Raw genomic sequence first — 27,257 nt, 5'->3', positions numbered from 1 at the left:
CTCGGTGTGAAATATTTGGATAAAATTAACAGATAGCTCATTCTACATTTGTTGTTTTTTTTTTTTATCCTTTATGGGAGCTTCGAGGAAGGAGCGCATTCTGAGGGGTTAAAAAGGGTGAACATTCAGAAATCCACCAGTTTTAACCAGACCTAAACCTTAGTCCTAACCCTTACCCTAAAAACATTAAATTGCAATAGCAGACTACTTCAAAAAAAAGAGAAGAAGCTTATATTACTCTAAACCCCACCAATAACTTTTCAAGCTTAAAGCAGGGTAAACTAATCAAGATGGGAGGTGAATTGTAAAGAAGAAACATCCAAATTTACCGTATCCTTAATCCATCAAACTCTATCCACATCCCTAATTCTGGGGATATCTCTAAACCAGCACTGGCGGAGGCATTCTGGTGACACGCGCTGGCCCGGGCATTCAACCTTCACTCCGAGAAGCTCAATATTATCCATCAGAAATGCCATTGCCGTGGTTAGCTTGGCTACTGCGGAGAGTTAGTCTCTGTTGCTGTGGTATTCTCTGTGCGATTGTCTGCCTGAGCTGATAAAACCCTTACACTAAGCGAAACATAGAAAGCCGTCCCTTAATTTTATCCATGACTTTCACTCTGAGAAGCTTGGAACTTTCCATCAGAAATGCCATTGCCGTGGTTAGCTTGGCTACCTCGAAGAGTTCGTCTCTGTTGCTGTGGAATTCTCTGTGCGATTGTCTGCCTGAGCTGATAAAACCCTTATGCTAAGCGAAACATAGAAAGGGCCGTCCATTAATTTTATCCAAGACTTTCACTCCAAGAAGCTTGGTGCTTTCCATCAGAATTGCCGTGGTTAGCTTCGCTACTGCGAAGAGTTCGTCTCTGTTGCTGTGGTATTCTCTGTGCGATTGTCTGCCTGAGCTGATAAAACCCTTACACTAAGCGAAACATATAGAAAGTCTTCCATTAATTTTATCCAAGACTTTCACTCCGAGAAGCTTGTTACTTTCCATCAGAAATGCCATTGCCGTGGTTAGCTTGGCTACTGCGAAGAGTTAGTCTCTGTTGCTGTGCGATTGTCTGCCTGAGCTGATAAAACCCTTACACTAAGCGAAACATAGAAAGGGCCGTCCCTTAATTTTATCCAAGACTTTCACTCTGAGAAGCTTGTTACTTTCCATCAGAAATGCCATTGCCGTGGTTAGCTTGGCTACTGCGAAGAGTTAGTCTCTGTTGCTGTGCGATTGTCTGCCTGAGCTGATAAAACCCTTACACTAAGCGAAACATATAAAAAGAGCCTTCCATTAATTCTATCCAAGACTTTCACTCCGAGAAGCTTGGTACTTTCCATCAGAAATACTATTGGCGTGGTTAGCTTGGCTACTGCAGAGAGTTAGTCTCTGTTGCTGTGGTATTCTCTGTGCGATTGTCTGCCTCAGCTGATAAAACCCTTACCCTAAGCAAAACATAGAAAGAGCCGTCCAGTAATTTTATCTAAAACTTTCGCTTCGAGAAGCTATGTCCTTCCATCAGAAATGCCATTGCTGTGGTTAGCTTGGCTACTGCGAAGAGTTAGTCTCTGTTGCTGTGGTATTCTCTGTGCGATTGTCTGCCTGAGCTGATAAAACCCTTACACAAAGCGAAACATATAGAAAGAGCCGTCCATTAATTCTATCCAAGACTTTCACTCTGAGAAGCTTGGTACTTTCCATCAGAAATGCCATTGCCGTGGTTAGCTTGGCTACTGCGAAGAGTTGGTCTCTTGTGCTGTGGTATTCTCTGTGCGATTGTCTGCCTCAGCTGATAAAACCCATACCCTAAGCGAAACATGTAGAAAGAGCCATCTTGTTCTATATTTTTCAGTCAGGGTTGGTGTAGGGTCATGGTCAGCAACAGAGACTGTCTGCCTGTGCAGATAAAACCCTTATACTAAATCTATCCCAACCCTTTAAAATGTAGAAAGAGCCATCTGTTAATTGTATACAAACCTAAAGCTCGAAGACGCTCAGTATTTCCCATCAGAAATGCCATTGCTGTGGTTAGCTTGACTCCTGCTAAGAATTAATCCCACAAAGAATACCATAGTAACAGAGACTGTCTTGGCGGTTGCCAAGCTAACCACTGCAGTGGCGTTTCTGATGGAAAGTACAGAGCTTCTCGGTGTGAAAGGACTGGATAAAATTAACGGATAGCTCATTCTACATTTTTTTTTGTTTTTTTTTCTCCTTTATTTGAGCTTCGAGGAAGGAGCGCATTCTGAGGGGTTAAAAAGGGGGAACATTTGAGAAATCCACCAGTTTTATCCAGACCTAAACCTTAGTCCCTACCCTAAAAACATTAAATTGCAATAGCAGACTTCTTCAAAAAAAAAGAGAAGCCTATATTACTCTAAACCCCACCAATAACTTTCCAAGCTTAAAGCAGGGTAAACTAATCAAGATGGGAGGTGAATTGTAAAGAAGAAACAGCCAAATTTACCGTATCCTTAATCCATCAAACTCTATCCACATCCCTAATTCTGGGGATATCTCTAAACCAGCACTGGCGGAGGCATTCTGGTGACACGCGCTGGCCCGGGCATTCAACCTTCACTCCGAGAAGCTCAATATTATCCATCAGAAATGCCATTGCCGTGGTTAGCTTGGCTACTGCGGAGAGTTAGTCTCTGTTGCTGTGGTATTCTCTGTGCGATTGTCTGCCTGAGCTGATAAAACCCTTACACTAAGCGAAACATAGAAAGCCGTCCCTTAATTTTATCCATGACTTTCACTCTGAGAAGCTTGGAACTTTCCATCAGAAATGCCATTGCCGTGGTTAGCTTGGCTACCTCGAAGAGTTCGTCTCTGTTGCTGTGGAATTCTCTGTGCGATTGTCTGCCTGAGCTGATAAAACCCTTATGCTAAGCGAAACATAGAAAGGGCCGTCCATTAATTTTATCCAAGACTTTCACTCCAAGAAGCTTGGTGCTTTCCATCAGAATTGCCGTGGTTAGCTTCGCTACTGCGAAGAGTTCGTCTCTGTTGCTGTGGTATTCTCTGTGCGATTGTCTGCCTGAGCTGATAAAACCCTTACACTAAGCGAAACATATAGAAAGAGTCTTCCATTAATTTTATCCAAGACTTTCACTCCGAGAAGCTTGTTACTTTCCATCAGAAATGCCATTGCCGTGGTTAGCTTGGCTACTGCGAAGAGTTAGTCTCTGTTGCTGTGCGATTGTCTGCCTGAGCTGATAAAACCCTTACACTAAGCGAAACATAGAAAGGGCCGTCCCTTAATTTTATCCAAGACTTTCACTCTGAGAAGCTTGTTACTTTCCATCAGAAATGCCATTGCCGTGGTTAGCTTGGCTACTGCGAAGAGTTAGTCTCTGTTGCTGTGCGATTGTCTGCCTGAGCTGATAAAACCCTTACACTAAGCGAAACATATAAAAAGAGCCTTCCATTAATTCTATCCAAGACTTTCACTCCGAGAAGCTTGGTACTTTCCATCAGAAATACTATTGGCGTGGTTAGCTTGGCTACTGCAGAGAGTTAGTCTCTGTTGCTGTGGTATTCTCTCTGCGATTGTCTGCCTCAGCTGATAAAACCCTTACCCTAAGCAAAACATAGAAAGAGCCGTCCAGTAATTTTATCTAAAACTTTCGCTTCGAGAAGCTATGTCCTTCCATCAGAAATGCCATTGCTGTGGTTAGCTTGGCTACTGCGAAGAGTTAGTCTCTGTTGCTGTGGTATTCTCTGTGCGATTGTCTGCCTGAGCTGATAAAACCCTTACACAAAGCGAAACATATAGAAAGAGCCGTCCATTAATTCTATCCAAGACTTTCACTCTGAGAAGCTTGGCACTTTCCATCAGAAATGCCATTGCCGTGGTTAGCTTGGCTACTGCGAAGAGTTGGTCTCTTGTGCTGTGGTATTCTCTGTGCGATTGTCTGCCTCAACTGATAAAACCCATACCCTAAGCGAAACATGTAGAAAGAGCCATCTTGTTCTATATTTTTCAGTCAGGGTTGGTGTAGGGTCATGGTCAGCAACAGAGACTGTCTGCCTGTGCAGATAAAACCCTTATACTAAATCTATCCCAACCCTTTAAAATGTAGAAAGAGCCATCTGTTAATTGTATACAAACCTAAAGCTCGAAGACGCTCAGTATTTCCCATCAGAAATGCCATTGCTGTGGTTAGCTTGACTCCTGCTAAGAATTAATCCCACAAAGAATACCATAGTAACAGAGACTGTCTTGGCGGTTGCCAAGCTAACCACTGCAGTGGCGTTTCTGATGGAAAGTACAGAGCTTCTCGGTGTGAAAGGACTGGATAAAATTAACGGATAGCTCATTCTACATTGTTTTTTTGTTTTTTTTTCTCCTTTATTTGAGCTTCGAGGAAGGAGCGCATTCTGAGGGGTTAAAAAGGGGGAACATTTGAGAAATCCACCAGTTTTATCCAGACCTAAACCTTAGTCCCTACCCTAAAAACATTAAATTGCAATAGCAGACTTCTTCAAAAAAAAAGAGAAGCATATATTACTCTAAACCCCACCAATAACTTTCCAAGCTTAAAGCAGGGTAAACTAATCAAGATGGGAGGTGAATTGTCAAGAAGAAACAGCCAAATTTACCGTATCCTTAATCCATCAAACTCTATCCACATCCATAACCCTAATTCTGGGGATATCTCTAAGCCAGCACTGGCGGAGGCACTCTGGTGACCCGCGCTGGCCCGAGCATTCAACCCTTAACTTTCACTCCGAGAAGCTCAATATTATCCATCAGAAATGCCATTGCCATGGTTAGCTTGGCTGCTGTGAAGAGTTTGACTCTATTGCTGCGGTATTCTCTGTGCGATTGTCTGCCTGAGCTGATAAAACCCTTACACTAAGCGAAACATATCGAAAGAGCCGTCCATTAATTTTATCCAAGAATTTCACTCCGAGAAGCTTGGTACATTCCATCAGAAATGCCATTGCTGTGGTTAGCTTGGCTACTGCGAAGAGTTCGTCTCTGTTGCTGTGATATTCTCTGTGCGATTGTCTGCCGGAGCTGATAAAACCCTTACACTAAGCGAAACATATAGAAAGAAACGTCCATTAATTTTATCCAAGACTTTCACTCCGAGAAGCTTGGTACTTTCCATCAGAATTGCCGTGGTTAGCTTGGCTACTGCGAAGAGTTCGTCTCTGTTGCTGTGGTATTCTCTGTGCGATTGTCTGCCTGAGCTGATAAAACCCTTACACTAAGCGAAACATATAAAAGAGCCGTCCATTAATTCTATCCAAGACTTTCACTCCGAGGAGCTTGGTACTTTCCATCAGAAATACTATTGGCGTGGTTAGCTTGGCTACTGCAGAGAGTTGGTCTCTGTTGCTGTGGTATTCTCTGTGCGATTGTCTGCCTCAGCTGATAAAACCCTTACCCTTAGCGAAACATAGAAAGAGCCGTCCAGTAATTTTATCTAAAACTTTCGCTTCGAGAAGCTTGGTCCTTCCATCAGAAATGCCATTGCTGTGGATAGCTTGGCTACTGTGAAGAGTTCGTCTCGGTTGCTGTGGTATTCTTTGTGTGATTGTCTGCCTGAGCTGATAAAACCCTTACCCTAAGCGAAACATAGAAAGAGCCGTCCTGTAATTTTATCTAAAACTTTCGCTTCGAGAAGCTTGGTCCTTCCATCAGAAATGCCATTGCTGTGGTTAGCTTGGCTACTGCGAAGTTTGTTTCTGTTGCTGTGGTATTCTCTTTGCCATTGTCTGCCTGAGCTGATAAAACCCTTGCAGTAAGCGAAACATAGAAAGGGCCGTCCCTTAATTTTATTCAAGACTTTCACTCCGAGAAGCTTGGTACTTTTCATCAGAAATGCCTTTGCTGTGGTTAGCTTGGCTACTGCTAAGAGTTATTCTCTGTTGTGGTATTTTTTTTGTGGGATTGTCTGCCTGAGCAGATAAGCCCTAACCCAAACCTTATCTCAAGTGAAACATGTAAAAAACTCTCTTTGTTCATTTTATGCAAAACTTTTATTCTGATAAGCTCAGTACTTTCCATCAGAAATACCATTGCCGTGGTTAGCTTGGCTACTGCGACGAGTTGATGTCTTGCTGTGGTATTCTCTGTAGGATTGTGTGCCAAAGCAGATGAAACCCTTGCCCCAACCCTAATCGAAAGATATAGAGCCATCCGTTACGTTCAGCCAAACCTAATCCTATTTTCGGGGATAAGTTCTTTAGTTTTATCGTGAGAAATGTTTTTCTAAAGTGAGTCCCGCCACCCACGATGATGAGCTGGGGTGCTTCTTCCTGAGCGCTAAGCGGGTACAGAGAAGTGGTTTAATCACAAGCTCTGTGCTTTAGATGATGTTCAATGTTCCTTTCATGGGAGCATCAAGAGAAGGAGCATGTTCTGAGTGGTAAAAAGGACAAAAGTGCAGAAATTCATCAATTTGATCTAACCCTAAACCTTAGTTTTAACTCTTAAAACATTAAATTGCAATTGCAGAAAAGTTCAATTTAAAAAAAAAAAACAAAACAAACAAAAAACACTTGTATTGTTTCAAACCCCACCAACAACTTTTCATGTTTAAAACGGGATAAAGTAATCAAGATATAAGACAATGGGAGATCAGTTGTAACGACTAAACACCCAAATTTCCCCTAGACTTAACCAATCAAACTCTATCCCTAACCCTAATCCTTGGGGTATTTCTAATCCAGCACTTGGGCATTGGCGGAGGTGCTCAGTTGACATGTGTTGGCTCTGGCATTCAACCCTAACTATAAAGTTAACCTAGTATTTTCAATCTGAAAGGCCCTTGCTGTGGTTAGCTTGGCTACTGTGAAGAGTTGGTCTCTGTTGCTGTGATATTCTCTGTGCGATTGACTGCCTGAGCTGATAAAACTAACGGTAAGCGGAACATGTAGAAAGAGCCGTCCATTAATTTTATCCAAAACTTTCACTCCGAGAAGCTTGGTACTTTCCATCAGAAATGCCATTGCCGTGGTTAGCTTGGCTACTGCGAAGAGTTGGTCTCTGTTGCTGTGGTATTCTCTGTGCGATTTGTCTGCCTGAGCTGCTAAAATCCTTATACTAACTGAAATATGTTGAAAGAGCCGTTCAGTATTTTTATTCAAAATTTTTACGAGTACCTCTATTTTCCATCATAAATGCCATTGCCGTGGTTAGCTTGGCTACAAGTAAGAGTTGGTCTCTGTTGCTATGGTATTCTCTGTGCGATTATCTGCTAAAACAGGTAACACACTTACCCTAACCCAACCAAAACATGTAGGAAGAGCCATCCGTTAATTTTGTCCAAAACTTTCACTCCGATGCTCGGTTTTTTCTTCAAAAATGTCATTGCCGTGGTTACCTTTGCTACCACGAAGAGTTAGTCTCTGTCGCTATTGTTTGAGGGATTGTCCGCCTAAACAGATAAAACCCTTACTCTAAGCCAAACATTTAGAAAGCACTCTGTTAATTTCATCCAAAATTTTCAGTCCGAGAAGCCCGGTTCTTTCCTTCAGAAATGCCATTGCCGTGGGTAGCTTCGCTACTGTGAAGAGTTGGTCTCTGTTGCTTTGGTATTCTTTGTTCGATTGTCTGCCTGAGCAGATAGTGCCCTTACAACTAAGCGAAATTTATAGAAAAAGCCGTCCAGTAATTTTATCCAAAACTTTTGCTATGAGTAGCTTGGTACTTTCCATCAGAAATTCCATTTTCGTAGTTAGCTTGGCTACAATGAAGGGTTAGTCTCTGTTGCTGTTGTATTTCTGCAATTGTCTGCTTAAACAGGTAACGCACTTACCCTAACTCAACCAAAGCATGTAGGAAGAGCTGTCCGTTAATTTTATCCAAAAACATTCACTCCAAGAAGCTCGGTTCTTTGCTTAAGAAATTCCATTGCCGTGGTTAGCTTGGCTACCACGAAGAGTTGGTCTCTGTTTCTGTTGTATTTCTGAGGGATTGTCCGCCTAAACGGATAAAACCCTTACACTAAGCGAAATATGTAGAAAAGCCGTGCATTAATTTTACCCTAATCTTTCCCTCCAAGAAGCTTGGTACTTTGCATCAGAAATGCCATTGCCGTGGTTAGCTTGGCTACCACGAAGAGTTGGTCTCTGTTGCTGTTGTATGTCTGCAATTGTTTGCTTAAACGGGTAACACACTTACCCTAACCCAACCAAAACATGTAGGAAGAGCCGTCCGTTAATTTTATCCAAAACATTCATTCCAAGAAGCTCGGTTCTTTGCTTCAGAAATTCCATTGCCGTGGTTAGCTTGGCTACCACAAAGAGTTGGTCTCTGTTTCTGTTGTATTTCTGAGGGATTGTCTGCCTCAATGGATAAAACCCTTAGACAAAGCGAAATATGTAGAAAAGCCGTGCATTAATTTTACCCAAATCTTTCCCTCCAAGAAGCTCGGTACTTTCCATCAAAAATGCCATTGACGTGATTAGCTTGGCTACCACGAAGAGTTATTCTCTGTTGGTGTTGTATTTCTGTGGGATTGTCCGCCTGAACAGATAAAACCCTGATCTTAAGCGAAATTTGTAGCAAGAGGCGTCCAGTAATGTTATCCAAAACTTTCACACCGAGAAGCTTGGTACTTTCCATCAGGAATGCCATTGCCGTAGTTGGCTTGGCTACTACGAAGAGTTAGTCTCTGTTGCTGTGGTGTTCTCTGTGCGATTGACTGCCTGAGCTGATACAACGCTAAGCGAAACATGTAGAAAGAGCCTTCCATTAATTTTATCCAAAACTTTCACTCCGAGAAGCTTGGTACTTTCCATCAGAAATTCCATTGCCGTGGTTAGCTTGGCTACTACGAAGAGTTGGTCTCTGTTGCTGTGGTATTCTTTGTGCAATTGTCTGGCTGAGCTGATAAAACCCTTGCACTAAGCGAAACATATAGAAAGAAACGTCCATTAATTCTATCCAAGACTTTCACTCCGAGAAGCTTGGTACTTTCCATCAGAAATGCCATTGCTGTAGTTAGCATGGCTACTATGAAGAGTTGGTCTCTGTCGCTGAGGGTTTGTCCACCTGAGCAGGTAAAACTCTTACCCCAACCCAACTGAAACATGTAGAAAGAACCATCCGTTTATTTTACCCAAAACTATTGCTGCGACAAGCTCGCTGCTGTCCATCAGAAATGCCATTGCTATGGTTGGCTTGGCTACCACCAAGACTGTCTATTGCTGTGGTATTTCTATGGGATTATCTGGCTGAGCAGATAAAACCCTTACTCTTAAGTGAAACATGTAGAAAGAGTCATCTTTTACTTTCATCCGGAACTATCACTCCGAGAAGCTCGGTACTTTCCATCAGAAATGACTTTGCTGTGGTTAGTTTGGCTACTATGAAGAGTTAGTCTCTGTTGCCCGGGTATTTTCTGTGGGATTGTCTGCCTGAGCAGATAAAACCATAACCGTAACTCTACTCTAACCAAAAGCTGTGGAACGACCCAACCCTTGATTTTATCCAAAGATTTTATTCCGAGCAGCTCGGTACATTCCATCTGAAATGCCATTACTGTGGTTAGCTTGTCTATCGAAGTTATTCTCTGTTGCATTGGTATTCTCTAAGATTTTCTGCCTTAGCAGCTAAAACCCTATCCCAACCGAAACATCTAGACAGAGCAATCCGTTAATTTTATCTGAAACTATCACTCCATGTTCAGAAATGCTACTGCGAAGAGGTAGTTGATGTGGTATTGTCTGTTGTATTGTTTGCCTGAGCAGACAAAACTCTTAGCCTAACTCATCCCTAAACGAAAGATATAGAAAGAGCAATCTGTTAATTTTATCCAAACCTTTCAGTTGGAAAAGCTCAGTATTTTCCATCAGAACTGATTTTGTCATGGATAGCTTGGCTACTGCTAAGAGTTATTCTCTGTTGTATTTTTTTTTGTGGGATTGTCTGACTGAGCAGATAAGCCCAAACCTTATCTCAAGTGAAACATGTAGAAAGCTCTCTTTGTTCATTTTATGCAAATCTTTTACTCTGAAAAGCTCAGTACTTTCCATCAGAAATACCATTGCCGTGGTTAGCTTGGCTACTGCGACGAGTTGGTGTCTTGCTGTGGTATTCTCTGTAGGATTGTGTGCCAGAGCAGATGAAACCTTGGCCCAACCCTAATCGAAAAACATAGTCATCCGTTACGTTTAGCCAAACCTAATCCTACTTTGGGGGTTAAGTTTAGTTTTATCGTGAGAAATGTTTTTCTAAAGTGAGTCCCGCCACCCACGACGATGAGCTAGGGGGCTGCTTCCTGAGCACTAAGCGGGTACAGAGAAGTGGTTTAATCACAAGCTCTGTGCTTTAGATGATGATCAATGTTTCTTTCATGGGAGCATCAAGAGAAGGGGCATGTTCTGAGTGGTAAAAAGTGCAGAAATTCATCAATTTGATCTAAACCTAAACCTTAGTCTTAACTCTTAAAACATTAAATTGCAATTGCAGAAAAGTTCAATTTAAAAAAACAAAAAACAAACAAAAAACACTTGTATTGTTTCAAACCCCACCAACACTTTTCAAGTTTAAAACGGGACAAAGTAATCAAGATATAAGACAATGGGATATCAGTTATAACGACTAAACACCCAAATTGCCCCTAGATTTAACCAATCAAACTCTATCCCTAACCCTAATCCTTGGGGTATTTCTAATCCAGCACTTGGGCATTGGCGGAGGTGCTCAGTTGACATGTGTTGGCTCTGGCATTCAACCCTAACCATAAAATTAACCTAGTATTTTCAATCTGAAATGCCCTTGCCGTGGTTAGCTTGGCTACTGCGAAGAGTTGGTCTCTGTTGCTGTGGTATTCTCTGTGTGATTGTCTGCCTGAGCTGATAAAACCCTTACACTAAGCGAAACTTATAGAAAGAGCCGTCCATTAATTTTATCCAAGACTTTCACTCCGAGAAACTTGGTACTTTCCATCAGAAATGCCATTGCCGTGGTTAGCTTGGCTACTGCGAAGAGTTAGTCTCTGTTGCTGTGGTATTCTCTGTGCGATTGTCTGCCTGAGCTGATAAAACTCTTACACTAAGCGAAACATATAGAAAGGGCCGTCCATTAATTTTATCCAAGACTTTCACTCCGAGAAGCTTGGTACTTTCCATCATAAATGCCATTGCCGTGGTTAGCTTGGGTACCGCGAAGAGTTGGTCTCTGTTAATGTGGGGTTTTCTGTTGGATTTGCTGCCTGAGCAGATAAAACCTTTACCCTAATACAAACCCCAACCCAAACGTGTTGAAAGAGCCGTCTGTTAGTTTTATCCAAATCTTGCATACCGAGAAGCTCTGTACTTTCCATCAGAAATGTTATTGTTAGCTTGGCAACCTCCAAGACAGTGTCTGTTGCTATGGTATTATTTGTGGGATTAATTCTTAGCAGGAGCCAAGCTAACCACGGCAATGGTATATCTGGTGTTTCGGAGCTTTTGGTTCAGATATAATTAGCGGCTGGCTCTTTCTACATCTTTTTGTAAGGGTTGGGATAGGTTTAGCATAAGGGTTTTATCTGCTTAGGCAGACGGTCTCTGTTGTTATTGTGTTTCTGCGGGATTTTCCGACTGAACAGATAAAACCCTTACTATAAGTGAAATATGTAGAATAGCCGTTCATTAACTTTATCCACAAGTTTCACTGCAAGAAACTTGATACTTTTCATCAGGAATGCCATTGCCGTAGTTAGCTTTGCTACCACGAAGAGTTAGTCTCTGTTGCTATTGTATTTCTGCGGGATTGTCCGACTGAACAGATAAAACCCTTACCATAAATGAAACATTTAGAAAGAGGCGTCCATTAATTTTACCCAAAATTTTCACTCCGAGAAGCTTGGTACTTTCCATCAGTACTGCCATTTAAGTAGTTAGTTTGGCTACTACGAAGAGTTACTCTGTTGTTGTGGTGTTCTCTGTGTGACTGTCTGCCTGAGCTGATAAAACCCTTACACTAAGCGAAACATGTAGAAAGAGCTGTCCAGTAATTTTATCCAAAACTTTCACTCCGAGAATCTCTGTACTTCAGTAATCTCATTGCCCTGGTTTGCTTGGCTACCACAAAGAGTTAGTCTCTCTTGTTGTTGTATTTCTGCGGGATTGTCCGTCTGAACAGATAAAACCCTTACTATAAATGAAACATTTAGAAAGAGCCGTCCATTAATATTATCCAAAACTTTCACTCCAAGAAGCTTGGTACTTTCCATCAGGGTTGCCGTAGTTAGCTTGGGTACTACGAAGAGTTAGTCTCTGTTGCTGTGGTATTCTCTGTGCGATTGTCTGCCTGAGCTGATAAAACCCTTACCCTAAGTGAAACATGTAGAAACAGCCTCCGTGAAATTTTTTTTTCCGAAGCTGTCACTCAAACCCGGTACTTGAAAAGAGCAGTGCCATTGCTGTGGTTAGCTTGGCTACGACGAAGTTAATCTCTGTAGCTCTGGGATTGTCTGTCTGAGCAGGTAAAACACTTGTGCTAACCTAATCGGAACATTGTAGCAAGAGCATACGTCAATAAGATCCAAAACTGTCACTCCGAGAAGCTGGGTACTTTCCATCAGAAATGCCATTGCCGTGGTGAGCTTTGGTACTGCAAAGGGTTAGTCTCAGTTGCTGTGAGATTGTTTGCCTGGGCACATAAAACCCTTAACCAAATCCTACCTCAACCAAAACATGAAGAAGGTCGGTTAGTTTGATCCAAAATTTTGCGTACGAGAAAGTCGGTACTTTATTTCAGAATTTTCATTGCTGTGTTTAGCTTGGCTACCCTGAAGTGTTAGTCTCTGTTGCTTTGCTATTCTGTGTGGGATTGTCTGCCTGAGCAGGTAAAACACTTACCCTAAACCAACCGAAACATGTAGAAAGAGCCATCCGTTTATTTTACCCAAAACTATCGCTGCGAGAAGCTTGCTACTCTCCATCAGAAATGCCATTGCCATGGTTGGCTTGGCTACCACCAAGACTGTCTGTTGCTGCGGTATTTCTGTGGGATTATCTGGCTGAGCAGATAAAACCCTTACTCTTAGGTGAAACATGTAGAAAGAGTCGTCTGTTAATTTCATCCGGAACTATCACTCCGAGAAGCTCGGTACTTAACATCAGAAATGACTTTGCTGTGGTTAGTTTGGCCACTATGAAGAGTTAGTCTCTGTTGCTGTGGTATTTTCTTTGCGATTGTGTGGCTGAGCAGATAAAACCCTTACCTTAACTCAAATCCTACCTCAAGCGAAACATGTAGAAAGCGCTGTCTGTTAATTTTATGCGAAGCTTTTACTCTGAGAAGCTCTCTACTTTCCATCAGAAATACCATTGCCGTGGTTGGCTTGGCTACTGCGATGAGTTGGTCTCTATTGCTGTGGTATTGTCTGTAGGATTGTCTGCCAGAGCAGATAAAACTCTTACCCCAACCGTAACCGAAAGATATAGAGCCATCCATTGAGTTTATCAAAACCTAATACTAATTTCGGGGATAATTTCTTTAGTTTTTATCTTGAGAAATGTTTTTCTAAAGTGCGAGTCCCGCCACCCACCATGATGAGCCTGGGGTGCTTCTCCCTGACCGCGAAGCAGATACAGAGAAGTGGTTTAATCACTCGCTATGTGCTTTTGGTGACCGTTCAGTGTTGCTTTTTATGGAGTTATCAAGAGGAAGGAGCATGTTTGGTGTGGTAAAAAGGAGGGGCAAAAATGTAGAAATTCATCAATTTTATCTAAACCTACCCCTAAAACTTAGTCCTAACCCTAAAAACATGACAATTGTAGAAGTGCAATTCAATAAAAGAAACCCACTTGTATTGCTGCACACCCCACCAACAACTTTTCAAGTTTAAAATGGGATAAACTAATCAAGAGGGAAGACAATGGGGGATCAAGTGTAAAGAATAAACAACCTCCAAATAGATCCTATACCCAATCCATCAAACTCTCTCCAAATTCGTAACCCTAAACCTGGGGGTATCTGTAAGCCAGTATTTGGGCATTGTTGAGGCGCCTGGTCGACATGTGTTGGCTCTGGCATTCAATTCTAACCCTTACCTTTCACTCGGAGAAGGCTAGTATTTCCCATCGAAAATGCCATTGCCATGGTTGGCGTGGCTAACATGAAGAGTTAATCTCTGTTGCTGTGGGATTGTCTGCCTGAGCAGGTAAAACCTTTACCTTAACACAAACCCTACTCTTGCGTGTTGAAAGAGCCGTATGTTGATTTTTATCCAAACCTTTCACACCGAGAAGCTCTGTACTTTCCATCAGAAATGCCATTGCAATGGTTAGCTTGGCAACCGCCAAGACAGTCTCTGTTGCTATGGTATTCTTTGTGGGATTAATTCTTGGCAGAAGTCAAGCTAACCACGGCAATGGTATTTGACGGAAAATACTGTCACGGAGCTTAAGGTTTGGATATAATTAACGGATGGCTCATTCTACATCTTTCTGTAAGGGTTGGGATAGGTTTAGTGTAAGAGTTTTATCTGCTCAGGCAGACAGTGTCTGTTGCTGTGGTATTCTCTGTGGAAGTACTTTTGAGTAGGAAAAACCCTCACTGTAACCCTACGCCAACCCTGGCCAAAAGATGTAGAAAAAGACATCCATTAATTTTATCCAAAACTTTTATTTCGAGAAGCTCGGTACTTTCCATCAGAAATGCCATTTCCATCAAATTATGCAAACCTAATCCTAACCAAGAGATTCAGAAGACTACACTTTCAGTGGTCATTTCTGTCGTTCTTAGCTTGAAAAATGTTTAAGTGTGAGTCCGCCACCCACGATGATGAGCTGCGGTGCTTCTTCCTGAGCATGAAGCAGGTACAGAGAAGTGATTTGATTACAAGCTCTGAACGGTAAAAGAAAAAAATTGAGAAAGCCATCAATTACTTTTATTTTAAACCTAACCCTAAAAACATTAAACTGCAATAGCGGTGAACTTCAATTAAAAAAAAATCACTTATAATGCTCCAAACCCCACCAATAACTTTTCAAGTTTAAAACCGGATAAACGGTGGATAATCTCAAGCTGTGTGCATTTGAGGCAATATGCATCCTCTGATTGGTAAAATGGAGAAATCTATCAATTTTATTGAAACATAACTTTAAAAATAAACTGCCATAGCAGAGAACTTCAATTTAAAAAAAAAAAATCATTTATAATGCTCCAAACTTCACCAGCAATTTTTCAAGTTTAACACGGGATAAACTAATCAAAATACAGGACAGTGGCAGATCAGTTGTAAAGAACAAAAAACATCCAAATTGAACCCATCAATCTCTCCATAACTCTCATATTGGGGTATCGCTAAGCCAGCGCTTGGGCACTGTCCGTCTGAGCAGAAAAACTTGACACTAAACTCAAACACTACGTCAACCGAAACATGTAGCAAGGACCATCCGTTGGTTTTTATCCAAAACTTTTACTACGAGAAGCTTGGTTCTTTCCTTCAGGAATGCAATTGGCATGGTTAGCTTGGCTACTGCGACGAGTTGGTCTCTATTGCTGTGGTATTCTCTGTGCGATTGTCTGCCTGAGCTGATAAAACTCTTACCGTAAGTGAAACATGTAGAAAGAGCCTTCCATTAATTTTATCCAAAACTTTCACTCCGAGAAGCTTGGCTACTGCGAAGATTTAGTCTCTGTTGCTATGAGATTGTTTGCCTGAGTAGATAAAACCCTTACCCAATCCCAAACCCTACCTCAACCAAAACATGAAGAAAGTCATCAGTTAATTTGATCCAAAATTGACTACGAGAAAGTCGGTACTTGATTTCAAAATTGTCATTTCTGTGTTTAGCTTGACTACCGCGAAGTGGTAGTCTCTGTCGCTGTGGGATTGTCTGCCTGAGCAGGTAAAACACTTACCCTAACCCAACCGAAACATGTAGAAAGAACCATCCATTTATTTTACCCAAAACTGTCGCTGCGACAAGCTCGCTGCGCTCCATCATAAATGCCATTGCCGTGGTTGGCTTGGCTACCACCAACACTGTCTGGTACTGTGGTATTTCTATGGGATTATCCGGCTGAGCAGATAAAACCCGTTCTCTTAAGTGAAACATGTAGAAAGAGTCATCTGTTTATTTCATCCGGAACTATCACTCCGAGAAGCTCGGTACTTTACATCAGAAATGACTTTGCTGTGGTTAGTTTGGCTACTATGAAGAGTTAGACTCTGTTGCTGTGGTATTCTCTGTTTGATTGTCTACCTGAGCTGATAAAACACTTGCCCTCAGCGAAACATGTAGAAGGAGCCGTCCATTAATTTTCTCCAAAGATTTTATTCCGAGCACTCGGTACATTCCATCAGAAATACCATTACCGTGGTTAGCTTGTCTATCGAAGTTATTCTCTGTTGCAGTGGTATTCTCTAAGATTTTCTGCCTTAGCAGGTGAAACCCTATCCCGACCGAAACATCTAGAAAGAGCAATCCGTTAATTTTATCTGAAACTATCACTCCATGTTCAGAAATGCTACTGCGAAGAGGTAGTCGCTGTTGATGTGGTATTGTCTGTTGTATTGTTTGCCTGAGCAGACAATACTCTTAGCCTAACTCATCCCTAAACGAAAGATGTAGAAAGAGCAATCTGTTAATAATCTCCAAACCTTTCAGTTGGAAAATCTCAGTATTTCCATCAGAAATGACTTTGTCATGGATAGCTTGGCTACTGCTAAGAGTTATTCTCTGTTGTAGTATTTTTTTTGTGGGATTGTCTGACTGAGCAGATAAGCCCTAACCCAAACCTTATCTCAAGTGAAACATGTAGAAAGCTCTCTTCGTTCATTTTATGCAAATCTTTTACTCTGAAAAGCTCAGTACTTTCCATCAGAAATGCCATTGCTGTGGTTAGCTTGGCTACTGCGACGAGTTGGGGTCTTCCTGTGGTATTCTCTGTAGGATTGTGTGCCAGAGCAGATGAAACCCTAACCCAAAGATATAGAGACATCCGTTATGTTTGGCCAAACCTAATCCTACTTTCGGGGATAAGTTCTTTAGTTTTATCGTGAGAAATGTTTTTCTAAAGTGAGTCCCGCCACCCACGATGATGAGCTGGGGTGCTTCTTCCTGAGCGCTAAGCAGGTACAGAGACGTGGTTTAGTCACAAGCTCTGTGCTTTAGATGATGTTCAATGTTCCTTTCATGGGAGCATCAAGAGAAGGGGCATGTTCTGAAAGGTAAAAAGGAAAAAAGTGCACAAAATCATCAATTTGATCTAAACCTAAACCTTAGTCTTAACTCTTAAAACATTAAATTGCAATTGCAGAAAAGTTCAATAAAAAAAAACAAAAAAAAAACACTTGTATTGTTTCAAACCCCACCAACAACTTTTCAAGTTTAAAACGGGATAAAGTAATCAAGATATAAGACAATGGGAGATCAGTTGTAACGAATAAACACCCAAATTGCCCCTAGACTTAACCAATCAAACGCTATCCATATCCCTAATCCTGGGTGTATTTCTAATCCAGCACTTGGGCATTGGCAGAGGTGCTCAGTTGACATGTGTTGGCTCTGGCATTCAGCCATAACCATAAAGTTAACCTAGTATTTTCAATCTGAAATGCTGTTGCCGTGGTTAGCTTGGCTACCGCGAAGAGTTGGTCTCTGTTGCTGTGGGGTTTTTGTGGGATTTGCTGCCTGAGCAGATAAAACCTTTACCCTAATACAAACCCAAACGTGTTGAAAGAGCCGTCTGTTAGTTTTATCCAAATCTTGCATACCGAGAAGCTCTGTACTTTCCATCAGAAATGCTATTGTTGGCTTGGCAACCTCCAAACCAGTCTCTGTTGCTATGGTATTATTTGTGGGATTAATTCCTAGCAGGAGCCAAGCTAACCACGGCAATGGTATTTCTGGTGGAATATACTGAGTGTTTCGGAGCTTTTGGTTCAGATATAATTAGCGGCTGGCTCTTTTTGTAAGGGTTGGGATAGGTTTAGTATAAGGGTTTTATCTGCTTAGGCAGACAGTCTATATTGCTGTTGTATTTCTGCGGGATTGTCTGCCTGAACAGATAAAACCCTTACCATAAGTGAAACATTTAGAAAGAGCCGTCCATTAATGTTATCCAAAACTGTCACTCCGAGAAGCTTGGTACTTTCCATCAGGAATACCATTGCTGTAGTTAGCTTGGGTACTACGAAGAGTTAGTCTCTGTTATTGTGATATTCTTTGTGCGATTGTCTGCCTGAGCTGATAAAACCCTTATACTAAGCGAAACATGTAGAAAGAGCTGTCTAGTAATTTTATCCAAAACTTTCACTCCGAGAATATTGGTACTTTTCTTAAGTAATGCCATTGCCCTGGTTTGCTTGGCTACCACAAAGAGTTACTCTCTGTTGCTGTTGTATTTCTGCGCGATTGTCCGTCTGAACAGATAAAACCCTTACTATAAATGAAACATTTAGAAAGAGCCGTCCATTAATATTATCCAAAACTTTCACTCCAACAAGCTTGGTACTTTCCATCAGGAATGCTGTTGCCGTAGTTGGCTTGGCTACTACGAAGAGTTGGTCTCTGTTGCTGTTGTATTTCTGCGGGATTGTCCGTCTGAACAGGTAACACACTTGCCCTAACCCAAAATGCAAAACATTCAGTCCAAGAAGCTCGGTTCTTTGCTTCAGAAATTCCATTGCCGTGCTTAGCTTGGTTACCATGAAGAGTTGGTCTCTGTTGCTGTTGTATTTCTGAGGGATTGTCCGCCTAAATGGATAAAACGCTTACACTAAGCGAAATATGTAAAAACGCTGGGCATTAATTTTACCCAAATCTTTCCCTCCAAAAAGCTTGGTACTTTCCATCAGAAATGCCATTGCTGTGGTTAGCTTGGCTACCACGAAGAGTTAGTCTCTGTTGTTGTTTTTCTGTGGGTTTGTCCGCCTGAACAGATAAAACCCTTACCGTAAGTGAAACATGTAGAAAGAGCCGTCCATTAATGTTATACAAAACTTTCACTCCGAGAAGCTTGGTACTTTCCATCAGGAATGCCATTGCCGTAGTTAGCTTGGCTACTGCCAAGAGTTAGTCTCTGTTGCTGTGGTATTCTCTGTGTGATTGTCTGCCTGAGCTGATAAAACCCTTACACTAAGCGAAACATGTAGAAAGAGCTGTTCAGTAATTTTATCCAAAACTTTCACTCTGAGAATATTGGTACTTTTCTTAAGTAATGCCATTGCCCTGGTTTGCTTGGCTAGCACAAAGAGTTAGTCTCTGTTGTATTTCTGCGCGATTGTCCCACTGAACAGATAAAACCCTTACCATAAGTGAAACATGTAGAAAGAGCCGTCCAATAATGTTATCCAAAACCTTCACTTCGAGAAGCTTGGTACTTTCCATCTGAAATGCCATTGCCATGGTTAGCTTGGCTACTGCGAAGAGTTGGTGTCTCTTGCTGTGGTATTCTCTGTGCGATTGACTGCCTGAGCTGATGAAACCCTTACGCTAAGCGAAACATGTAGAAAGAGCCGTCCATTAATTTCATCCAAAACTTTCACTCTGAGAAGCTTGGTACTCTCCATCAGGAATGCCATTGCTGTGTTAAGCTTGGCAACTACGAAGAGTTAGTCTTTGTTGTTGTGGTGTTCTCTGTGTGATTGTCTGCCTAAGCTGATATAACCCTTACACTAAGCAAAATATGGGAAAGAGCTGTCCAGTAATTTTATCCAAAACTTTCACTCTGAGAATCTTGGTACTTTACTTCAGTAATGCAATTGCCCTGGTTTGCTTGGCTACCATGAAGAGTTAGTCTCTGTTGCTATTGTGTTTCTGCGGGATTGTCCGACTGAACAGATAAAACCTTTACTATAAGTGAAATATGTAGAATAGCCTTTCATTAATGTTATCCAAAACTTTCACTGCAAGAAACTTGATACTTTCCATCAGGAATGCCATTGCCGTAGTTAGCTTGGCTACCACGAAGAGTTACTCTCTGTTGCTGTTGTATTTCTGCGGGATTGTCCGACTGAACAGATAAAACCCTTACCCTAAGTGAAACATTTAGAAAGAGGCGTCCATTAATGTTATCCAAACCTTTCACACCGAGAAGCTTGGTACTTTCCATCAGGAATGCCATTGCTGTGGTTAGCCTGGCTACTGTGAGGAGTTAGTCTCTGTTGCTGTGGTATTGTCTGTGCCATTGTCTGCCTGAGCTGATAAAACCCTTACACTAAGCGAAACATAGAGCCGTCCATTAATTTTATCCAAGACTTTCACTCCGAGAAGCTTGGTACTTTCCATCAGGAATGCCATTGCCGTAGTTAGCTTGGCTACTACGAAGAGTTAGTCTCTGTTGCTGTGGTGTTTTCTGTGTGACTGACTGCTTGAGCATATAAAACGCTAAGCAAAACATGTAGATAGAGCCGTCTATTAATTTTACCCAAAATTTTCACTCCGAGAAGCTTGGTACTTTCCATCAGTACTGCCATTGCCGTAGTTAGCTTGGCTACTACGAAGAGTTGGTCTCTGTTGCTGTTGTATTTCTGCGGGATTGTCCGTCTGAACAGATAAAACCCTTACTATAAATGAAACATTTAGAAAGAGCCGTCCATTAATATTATCCAAAACTTTCACTCCAACAAGCTTGGTACTTTCCATCAGGAATGCTGTTGCCGTAGTTGGCTTGGCTACTACGAAGAGTTAGTCTCTGTTGCTGTGGTATTCTCTGTGCGATCGTCTGCCTGAGCTGATAAAACCCTTACCCTAAGCGAAACATGTAGAAAGAGCTGTCCAGTAATTTTATCTATAACTTTCACTCCGAGAATCTTGGTACTTTCCTTCAGTAATGCCATTGCCCTGGTTTGCTTGGCTACCACAAAGAGTTAGTCTCTGTTGCTGTTGTATTTCTGCGGGATTGTCCGTCTGAACAGATAAAACCCTTACTATAAATGAAACATTTAGAAAGGGCCGTCCATTAATATTATCCAAAACTTTCACTCCAACAAGCTTGGTACTTTCCATCAGGAATGCTGTTGCCGTAGTTAGCTTGGCTACTACGAAGAGTTAGTCTCTGTTGCTGTGGTATTCTCTGTGCGATTGTCTGCCTGAGCTGATAAAACCCTTACCCTAAGTGAAACATATAGAAACGGCCTCCGTGAAAAAATTTTTCCGAAGCTGTCACTCAAACCCGGTACTTGAAAAGAGCAGTGCCATTGCTGTGGTTAGCTTGGCTACGACGAAGTTAATCTCTGTAGCTCTGGGATTGTCTGTCTGAGCAGGTAAAACACTTGCGCTAACCTAATCGGAACATTGTAGCAAGAGCATACGTCAATAAGATCCAAAACTGTCACTCCGAGAAGCTGGGTACTTTCCATCCGAAATGCCATTGGCGTGGTGAGCTTGCTCCTGCGAAGGGTTAGTCTCTGTTGCTGTGATTGTTTGCCTGAGCACATAAAACCCTTAACCAATCCCAAACCCTACCTCAACCAAAACATGAAGTCAGTTAGTTTGATCCAAAATTTTGAGTACGAGAAAGTCGGTACTTTTATTTCAGAATTTTCATTGCTGTGTTTAGCTTGGCTACCGTGAAGTGTTAGTCTCTGTTGCTTTGATATTCTGGGATAATTTCTTTAGTTTTTATCTTGAAATGTTTTTCTAAAGTGCGAGTCCCGCCACTCAACATGATGAGCCTGGGGTGCTTCTCCCTGACCGCGAAGCAGGTACAGAGAAGTGGTTTAATCACTCACTCTGGGCTTTTGGTGACCGTTCAGTGTTGCTTTTAAGGAGTTATCAAGAGGAAGGAGCCTGTTCGGTGTGGTAAAAAGGAGGGGCAAAAATGTAGAAATTCAACAATTTTATCTAAATCTACCCCTAAAACTTAGTCCTAACCCTAAAAACATGACAATTGTAGAAGTGCAATTCAATAAAAGAAATCCACTTGTATTGCTGCAAACCCTACCAACAACTTTTCAAGTTTAAAACGGGATAAACTAATCAAGAGGGAAGACAATGGGGGATCAAGTGTAAAGAATAAACAACCTCCAAATAGATCCTATACTCAATCGATCAAACTCTTTCCAAATTCGTAACCCTAAACCTGGGGGTATCTGTAAGCCAGTATTTGGGCATTGTTGAGGCGCCTGGTTGACATGTGTTGGCTCTGGCATTCAATTCTCTAACCCTTACCTTTCACTCGGAGAAGGCTAGTATTTCCCATCAAAAAGGCCATTGCCATGGTTGGCGTGGCTAACATGAAGAGTTAATCTCTGTTGCTGTGGGATTGTCTGTCTGAGCAGGTAAAACACTTGCGCTAACCTAATCGGAACATTGTAGCAAGAGCATATGTCAATAAGATCCAAAACTGTCACTCCGAGAAGCTGGGTACTTTCCATCAGAAATGCCATTGCCGTGGTGAGCTTTGCTACTGCAAAGGGTTAGTCTCAGTTGCTTTGAGATTGTTTGCCTGGGCACATAAAACCCTTAACCAAATCCTACCTCAACCAAAACATGAAGGTCAGTTAGTTTGATCCAAAATTTTCAGTACGAGAATGTCGGTACTTTATTTCAGAATTTTCATTGCTGTGTTTAGCTTGGCTACCGTGAAGTGTTAGTCTCTGTTGCTTTGCTATTCTGTGTGGGATTGTCTGCCTGAGCAGGTAAAACACTTACCCTAAACCAACCGAAACATGTAGAAAGAGCCATCCGCTTATTTTACCTGAAACTATCGCTGCGAGAAGCTTGCTACTCTCCATCAGAAATGCCATTGCCATGGTTGGCTTGGCTACCACCAAGACTGTCTGTTGCTGCAGTATTTCTGTGGGATTATCTGGCTGAGCAGATAAAACTCTTACGTGAAACATGTAGAAAGAGTCGTCTGTTAATTTCATCCGGAACTATCACTCCGAGAAGCTCGGTACTTTCCATCAGAAATGACTTTGCTGTGGTTAGTTTGGCTACTATGAAGAGTTAGTCTCTGTAGGTGTGGTATTTTCTTTGGGATTGTGTGGCTGAGCATATAAAACCCTTAACCTAACCCAAATCCTACCTCAAGCGAAACATGTAGAAAGCACTGTCCGTTAATTTTATGCAAAGCTTTTACTCTGAGAAGCTCTCTACTTTCCATCAGAAATACCATTGCTGTGGTTAGCTTGGCTACTGCGACGAGTTGGTCTCTATTGCTGTGGTATTGTCTGCCAGAGCATATAAAACTCTTACCCCAACCGTAACCGAAAGATATGGAGCCATCCATTGAGTTTATCAAAATCTAATACTAAGTTCGGGGATAATTTCTTTAGTTTTTATCTTGAGAAATGTTTTTCTAAAGTGCGAGTCCCGCCACCCACCATGATGAGCTGGGGTGCTTCTTCCTGAGCGCTAAGCGGGTACAGAGAAGTTGTTTAATCACAAGCTCTGTGCTTTAGATGACGTTCAATGTTCCTTTTATGGGAGCATCAAGAGAAGGGGCATGTTCTGAGTGGTAAAAAGGAAAAAAGTGCAGAAATTCATCAATTTGATCTAACTCTAAACCTTACTCTTAACTCTTAAAACATTAAATTGCAATTGCAGAAAAGTTCAATTTGAAAAAAAAACCAAAACAAACACTTGTATTGTTCCAAACCCCACCAACAACTTTTCAAGTTTAAAACGGGATAAGTAATCAAGATATAAGACTGGGAGATCAGTTGTAATGAATAAACACCCAAATTGCCCCCAGACTTAACCAATCAAACTCTATCCATATCCCTAACCCGAATCCTGGGGGTATTTCTAATCCAGCACTTGGGCATTGGTGGAGGTGCTCAGTTGACATGTGTTGGCTCTGGCATTCAACCCTAACCATAAAGTTAACCTAGTATGTTCAGTGTGAAATGCCGGAGCCGTGGTTAGCTTGGCTACCGCGAAGAGTTGGTCTCTTGCTGTGGGGTTTTCTGTGGGATTTGCTGCCTGAGCAGGTAGAACCTCTACCCTAATACAAACCCCAACCCAAACGTGTTGAAAGAGCCGTCTGTTAATTTTATCCAAATTTTGCATACCAAGAAGCTCTGTACTTCGCATCAGAAATGCCACTGCAGTGATTAGTTTGGCAACCGCCAAGACAGTCTCTGTTGCTATGGTATTATTTGTGGGATTAATTCTTAGCAGGAGCCAAGCTAACCACGGCAATGGTATTTCTGGTGGAAGATAGGGAGTGTTTCGGAGCTTGTGGTTCCGATATAATTAGCGGCTGGCTCTTTTTGTAAGGGTCGGATAGGTTTAGTAACCGAAAGATATAGAGCCAACCATTGAGTTTATCAAAACCTAATACTAATTTCAGAGATAATTTCTTTAGTTTTTATCTTGAGAAATGTTTTTCTAAAGTGCGAGTCCCGCCACTCACCATGATGAGCCTGGGGTGCTTCTCCCTGACCGCGAAGCAGGTACAGAGAAGTGGTTTAATCACTCACTCACTTTGTGCTTTTGGTGACCGTTCAGTGTTGCTTTTATGGAGTTATCAAGAGAAGGAGCATGTTCGGTGTGGTAAAAAGGAGGGGCAAAAATGTAGAAATTCATCAATTTTATTTAAACCTACCCCTAAAACTTAGTCCAAACCCTAAAAACATGACGATTGTAGAAGTGCAATTCAATTAAAAAAACCCACTTGTATTGCTGCAAACCCCACCAACAACTTTTCAAGTTTAAAACGGGATAAACTAATCAAGAGGGAAGACAATGGGGGATCAAGTGTAAAGAATAAACAACCTCCAAATAGATTCTATACCCAATCCATCAAACTCTCTCCAAATTCGTAACCCTAAACCTGGGGGTATCTGTAAGCCAGTATTTGGGCATTGTTGAGGCGCCTGGTTGACATGTGTTGGCTCTGGCATTCAATTCTAACCCTTACCTTTCACTCGGAGAAGCCTAGTATCTCCCATCAAAAATGCCATTGCCATGGTTGGCGTGGCTAACATGAAGAGTTAATCTCTGTTGCTGTGGGATTTTCTGCCCGAGCAGGTAAAACCTTTACCTTAACACAAACCCTACCCTTAGATGTTGAAAGAGCCGTATGTTGATTTTTATCCAAACCTTTCATACCGAGAAGCTCTGTACTTTCCATCAGAAATGCCATTGCAATGGTTAGCTTGGCAACTGCCAAGACAGTCTCTGTTGCTATGGTATTCTTTGTGGGATTAATTCTTAGCAGAAGTCAAGCTAACCACGGCAATGGTATTTGACGGAAAATACTGTCACGGAGCTTAAGGTTTGGATATAATTAATGGATGGCTCTTTCTACATCTTTCTGTAAGGGTTGGGATAGGTTTAGTATAAGAGTTTTATCTGCTCAGGCAGACTGTCTGTTGCTGTGGTATTGTTTGTGGAACTACTTTTGAGTAGGAAAAACCCTCTGTAACCCTACGCCAACCCTGGCCAAAAGATGTAGAAAGAGACGGCCATTAATTTTATCCAAAAGATTCAGAAGACTACACTTTCAGCGGTCATTTCTGTCGTTCTTGGTTTGAAAAATGTTTAAGTGTGAGTCCACCACCCATGATGATGAGCTACGTTGCTTCTTCCTGAGCATGAAGCAGGTACAGAGAAGTGATTTGATTACAAGCTCTGTCCTTTTGAGGCAAAGAGCGTGCTCTGAGTGGTAAAAGAAAAAAATTGAGAAAGCCATTACTTTTATTTTAAACCTAACCCTAAAAACATTAAACTGCAATAGCAGTGAACTTCAACTAAAAAAAAAAAAATTTATAATGCTCCAAACCTCACCAGCAGATTTTCAAGTTTAACACGGGATAAACTAATCAAGATACAGGACAGTGGCAGATCAGTTGTAAAGAAGAAAAAAACATCCAAATTGAACCCATCAATCTCTCCATAACTCTCATATTGGGGTATCGCTAAGCCAGCGGTTGGGCACTGTCCGCCTGAGCAGAAAAACTTGACCCTAAACTCAAACACTACGTCAACCAAAACATGTAGCAAGGACCATCCGTTGATTTTTATCCAAAACGTTTACTACGAGAAGCTTGGTTCTTTACTTCAGAAATGCAATTGGCGTGGTTAGCTTGGCTACTGCGAAGAGTTGGTCTCTATTGCTGTGATATTCTCTGTGCGATTGACTGCCTGAGCTGATAAAACCCTTATACTAAGTGAAATATGTTGAAAGAGCCGTTCGGTAATTTTATTCAAAATGTTAACTACGAGTACCTCTACTTTCCATCATAAATGCCATTGCCGTGGTTAGTTTGGCTACAATGAAGTTGATCTGTGTTGCTATGGTATTCTCTGTGCGATTATCTGCTTAAACAGGTAACACACTTACCCTAACCCAACCAAAACATGTAAGAAGAGCCATCCGTTAATTTTGTCCAAAACTTTCACTCCAAGATGCTCGGTTTTTCCTTCAAAAATGCCATTGCCGTTGTTACCTTGGCTACCACGAAGAGTTAGTCTCTGTCGCTGTTGTATTTCTGAGGGATTGTCCGCCTAAACAGATAAACCCCTTACTCTAAGCGAAACATTTAGAAAGCACTCCGTTTATTTCATCCAAAATTTTCAGTCGAACAAGCTCGGTTCTTTCCTTCAGAAATGCCATTGCTGTGGTTAGCTTCGCTACTGCGAAGAGTTAGTCTCTGTTGCTGTGGTATTCTCTGTGCGATTGTCTGCCTGAGCAGATAATGCCCTTACAACTAAGCGAAATATATAGAACAAGCCGTCCAGTAATTTTATCCAAAACTTTTACTACGAGTAGCTTGGCACTTTCCATCAGAAATTCCATTTTCGTAGTTAGCTTGGTTACAATTAAGAGTTGGTCTCTGTTGCTGTTGTATTTCTGCGATTGTCTGCTTAAACAGGTAACACACTTGCCCTAACCCAACCAAAACATGTAGGAAGAGCCGTCCGTTCATTTTATGCAAAACATTCAGTCCAAGAAGCTCGGTTCTTTGCTTCAGAAATTCCATTGCCGTGCTTAGCTTGGTTACCACGAAGAGTGGGTCTCTGCTGCTGTTGTATTTCTGAGGGATTGTCCGCCTAAATGGATAAAACGCTTACACTAAGCGAAATATGTAAAAACGCCGGGCATTAATTTTACCCAAATCTTTCCCTCCAAAAAGCTTGGTACTTTCCATCAGAAATGCCATTGCTGTGGTTAGCATGGCTACCACGAAGAGTTAGTCTCTGTTGCTGTGGTGTTCTCTGTGTGATTGTCTGCCTGAGCTGATAAAACCCTTACACTAAGCGAAACATGTAGAAAGAGCTGTCCAGTAATTTTATCCAAAACTTTCACTTTGAGAATATTGGTATTTTTCTTAAGTAATGCCATTGCCCTGGTTTGCTTGGCTAGCACAAAGAGTTAGTCTCTGTTGCTGTTGTATTTC

At 41.7% G+C, this 27,257-nt stretch overlaps 7 non-coding genes and 2 pseudogenes across 7 annotated transcripts; all 9 read left to right on the top strand.

The window, feature by feature from the left end:
• Positions 1-6,170: 6,170 nt before the first annotated feature.
• LOC130120181 (small nucleolar RNA U3) lies at positions 6,171-6,382 on the top strand. Its single transcript, XR_008810903.1, has one exon. It is a non-coding gene; the product is annotated as a small nucleolar RNA U3 (small nucleolar RNA).
• A 3,759-nt stretch (positions 6,383-10,141) lies between these two features.
• Positions 10,142-10,350, top strand: LOC130120219 (small nucleolar RNA U3). Its single transcript, XR_008810933.1, has one exon. It is a non-coding gene; the product is annotated as a small nucleolar RNA U3 (small nucleolar RNA).
• A 3,067-nt stretch (positions 10,351-13,417) lies between these two features.
• Positions 13,418-13,639, top strand: LOC130120190 (small nucleolar RNA U3). The gene has a single exon (XR_008810914.1). It is a non-coding gene; the product is annotated as a small nucleolar RNA U3 (small nucleolar RNA).
• A 1,021-nt stretch (positions 13,640-14,660) lies between these two features.
• Positions 14,661-14,784, top strand: LOC130120229 (small nucleolar RNA U3; annotated as a pseudogene).
• A 2,138-nt stretch (positions 14,785-16,922) lies between these two features.
• Positions 16,923-17,134, top strand: LOC130120188 (small nucleolar RNA U3). Its single transcript, XR_008810911.1, has one exon. It is a non-coding gene; the product is annotated as a small nucleolar RNA U3 (small nucleolar RNA).
• Positions 17,135-21,499: 4,365 nt separating this feature from the next.
• LOC130120220 (small nucleolar RNA U3) lies at positions 21,500-21,710 on the top strand. The gene has a single exon (XR_008810934.1). It is a non-coding gene; the product is annotated as a small nucleolar RNA U3 (small nucleolar RNA).
• A 1,442-nt stretch (positions 21,711-23,152) lies between these two features.
• On the top strand, positions 23,153-23,370 carry LOC130120172 (small nucleolar RNA U3). Its single transcript, XR_008810894.1, has one exon. It is a non-coding gene; the product is annotated as a small nucleolar RNA U3 (small nucleolar RNA).
• Positions 23,371-24,186: 816 nt separating this feature from the next.
• LOC130120197 (small nucleolar RNA U3) lies at positions 24,187-24,410 on the top strand. Its single transcript, XR_008810919.1, has one exon. It is a non-coding gene; the product is annotated as a small nucleolar RNA U3 (small nucleolar RNA).
• A 938-nt stretch (positions 24,411-25,348) lies between these two features.
• LOC130120218 (small nucleolar RNA U3) lies at positions 25,349-25,524 on the top strand (annotated as a pseudogene).
• Positions 25,525-27,257: the final 1,733 nt, after the last annotated feature.

This window comes from Lampris incognitus, chromosome 10 (genome assembly GCF_029633865.1).
Source record: "Lampris incognitus isolate fLamInc1 chromosome 10, fLamInc1.hap2, whole genome shotgun sequence".
Lineage (NCBI taxonomy): Eukaryota > Metazoa > Chordata > Actinopteri > Lampriformes > Lampridae > Lampris > Lampris incognitus.
Note: the sequence above shows the minus strand (reverse complement) of the source record. Positions and strands in the feature narration are given on the sequence as shown.